Source organism: Triticum dicoccoides, chromosome 7A (genome assembly GCF_002162155.2).
Source record: "Triticum dicoccoides isolate Atlit2015 ecotype Zavitan chromosome 7A, WEW_v2.0, whole genome shotgun sequence".
Lineage (NCBI taxonomy): Eukaryota > Viridiplantae > Streptophyta > Magnoliopsida > Poales > Poaceae > Triticum > Triticum dicoccoides.
This window is the reverse complement of record NC_041392.1, coordinates 591,020,150-591,023,430: the sequence shown is the minus strand read 5'-3', so window position 1 is coordinate 591,023,430 and position 3,281 is coordinate 591,020,150.

Below are 3,281 nucleotides of genomic sequence, written 5' to 3'. Positions count from 1 at the left end.
ACTTGTTTGTTGGTCTTCAAAGAAGCAGAACTGTGTATCTCTCTCCACTGCTGAATCTGAATACATTGTTGCTGGATCTTGCTGCGCTCAGCTTCTATGGATGAAGCAAACACTCAAAGACTATGGTATCCATCTGAAGCAAGTACTACTCTACTGCGACAATGAAAGCGCCATCAAGATTGCCAACAACCTAGTTCAGCACTCGAAGACAAAGCACATTCAGATCCATCATCACTTTCTCAGAGATCATGTCATGAAGAAAGGTATTGATATCATTCACGTCAACACTGAAGAGTAACTGGCAGATATCTTCACAAAGCCCTTGGATGAGAAAAGGTTTTGCAAGTTGCGGTGTGAGCTAAATATTTTGGAAACCTCAAATGTCCTGTGATCAGGCACACATCCTAACACTTATGCATGTTGATGACTTGGATGTGCAACACACGAAGTAACGTATATCTTCAATTAATGAAGACTTACACTCCAAGTGTGAATACATTAACGCGGAATTTGACTTCGGAGCGCCACGATAATTGTGCGACGTGTCTGGGTCTAATACTTCCTATATGGTGGGTAACGCCACCACCAAACTTTTGCTTGGATTGTTTTATGTTGGTGTTACATTTGCAAAATCTTCGCGTTTGGTTTGTCTTCATATCATGACTTCATGTTTATCTTCACTATATTGATTTGGTCTTATTCGGATATATTCATATATTAGCGTTCTGTCCTCTATAGCATTCACTTATAGCTATGGCTTCTCGTTTGAATCTTTTTAACTAAGTGAATGTGATCGGACCCTAACCTCTCTATGCTCCTGTCTCAAATCTATCTATCCAAATCATATGCATTCTATTGAAACTGTCGAATGTCTTCTCTGCGTCGTTGTCAGTAGAAGACACAGAGACAAACATTAAATCTAATTTAAATGCTCAATCCTTTTTGCCTGAAACCCGGAGAAGCGGGAACGACCACCCGACAATCCAGGCGTGCGTGGGAACATGGAACAACCTCCAATGGGTTGCATGTTCGCCACATGTCCTTCAGATGTGAACCGCCAGGGGCACCTGCGTAATAATGCTGTGTCATCCCTATCCTTATAAATACACGCCACACCCCAGTCATTATCTCTTCTTCCACTTCTCCTTCTCACACAAACCCTAGCGCCATCGCTAGCTCTCGACGACGCTGGCGACGAAGCACTTAGCTGCCGCGACCTCACCGACGCCGTCCTCACGCCGGCTGCGGACATCGTCTTCTCCGCCGTCGTTGTAGGTGTCCTCCGTCGCCAAGTTAGGGCACGGAAAATCGAACTGCTCTGCCTCATATTCTACTCCATCTAGCAGTTCTTCGTGTGGTAAATAAAACCTCTTTTTACAGTCCATTTGATCTGATAGATTCATCCTTTTCAACCACAAGTGGTTTCTGTCCCTACAAATTTGGATCTATCCTGTTCTGCATCTCATAACATGCCTAGTATATTCACTTATGCTTCACAAAGTAGTTAGATTCCTCACTTGTACTTATTCTTGGATTCGTACAAATCTGGAACCAACTCTCATCATATGAGTGAATGTCTTCGCACTATGAGGTCAATGTCTTCTAAACTGATTTATCTTCAAAATCTTCTGAGAATGCATATGACCTCTTCCCCTTCCCTCGCATCTCTAAATGCTATCACATGTACATGTCCGTGGGAGAATCCCTTGGTTCTCATAGTCTGCATTCATTTGCAGAGTTCTTGCAGCGTCACATCAATTCTCCCAAAGCCAGTTCCTGTCTGACCAGCAGAAGGAAGCCTTTGCAAGTTTTGAAGCCATTCAGTCTGAACTACATGGCAACAGAGAAATCAGTCAGGAAGGGCGGCAGACAGCGCCGTGGGAACACAGCTAAGGACCTGCCACCAGATCTCTATGAGTTATACAAGTCAGATCCAGAAGAGACCTATGGAGAACGCAAGAACCGAATCCAGTGGATTCGAAGATATTGGGCAGAGGAATGGTTCAAGTACAAATTTGTCACTAACGAGTATGCCGAAAAGAATGTCATCAAGGGGCCCTGGGAGATATTATATATAAAGTGCTTCAGCCCAAGTCGAAGCCCAAAGCCATTGCTCAAGGCTTCTACCCCTGCATGGTCCGTGGACTTCAGCCTGCTAATGCCAACCCATCCTCTCTGTTATGGTGTCGTGAAGACAATATCTTCAAGCGCAACTTACAGTTTGCCAAAGAGTCTGCAAAGAAGAACAAGAAGGACCTTGGTCTGGACATCAACCCCGGTCCATCTGCTCCTTGTGCCGACGGCACATGCGATGCTGAACCCAATATTGTTGGGCCCTTCTACAACCTTGAAGGTCTCATCACTCACATTATGGTTCAAGGGGAAGCCGTGGATCACTCTGCAGATGACGCTGATTCTGACGAAGCGCCTGCACCACCAAAGCATGTGAAGCAGAAGAAACCATAGGCTTTGAAGCCGTCCACTGTTGGGGAACGTTGCAGAAAACAAAATTTTCCTACGGTTTCACCAAGATCCATCTAGGAGTTCATCTAGCAACGAGTGATTAGATGCATCTACGTACCTTGTAGATCGCGAGCGGAAGCGTTCAAAGAACGGGGATGAGGGAGTCGTACTCGACGTGATTCGAATCACCGAAGATCCTAGCACCGAACGGACGGCACCTCCGTGTTCAACACACGTACGGAACAGCCACGTCTCCTCCTTCTTGATCCAGCAAGGGGAAAGGAGAGGTTGAGGGAGATGGCTCCAGCAGCAGCACGACGGCGTGGTGGTGATGGGGCTGCAGTACTCCGGCAGGGCTTCGCCAAGCACTATGGAGGAGGAGGAGGTGTTGGAGAGGGAGAGGGAGGCACCAAAAGCCAAGGTGAGAAGTCCTCCATCTCCCCACTATATATAGGAGGGCCAAGGGGGGGGCGCCGGCCCTAGGAGATCCAATCTCCTAGGGGGTGCGGCCAAGGGGGAGGAAACCCTCCTCCCCAAGGCACCTAGGAGGTTCCTTCCCCTCCTAGGACTCTTCCTCCCTTGAAACCCTAGGCGCATGGGCCTCTTGGGGCTGGTGCCCTTGGCCCATGTAGGCCAAGGCGCACCCCCTACAGCCCATGTGGCCCCCCGGGACAGGTGGCCCCACCCGGTGGACCCCCGGGACCCTTCCGGTGGTCCCGGTACAATACCGGTGACCCCGAAACTTGTCCCGATGCCCGAAATAGCACTTCCTATATATAATTCTTTACCTCCGGACCATTCCGGAACTCCTCGTGACG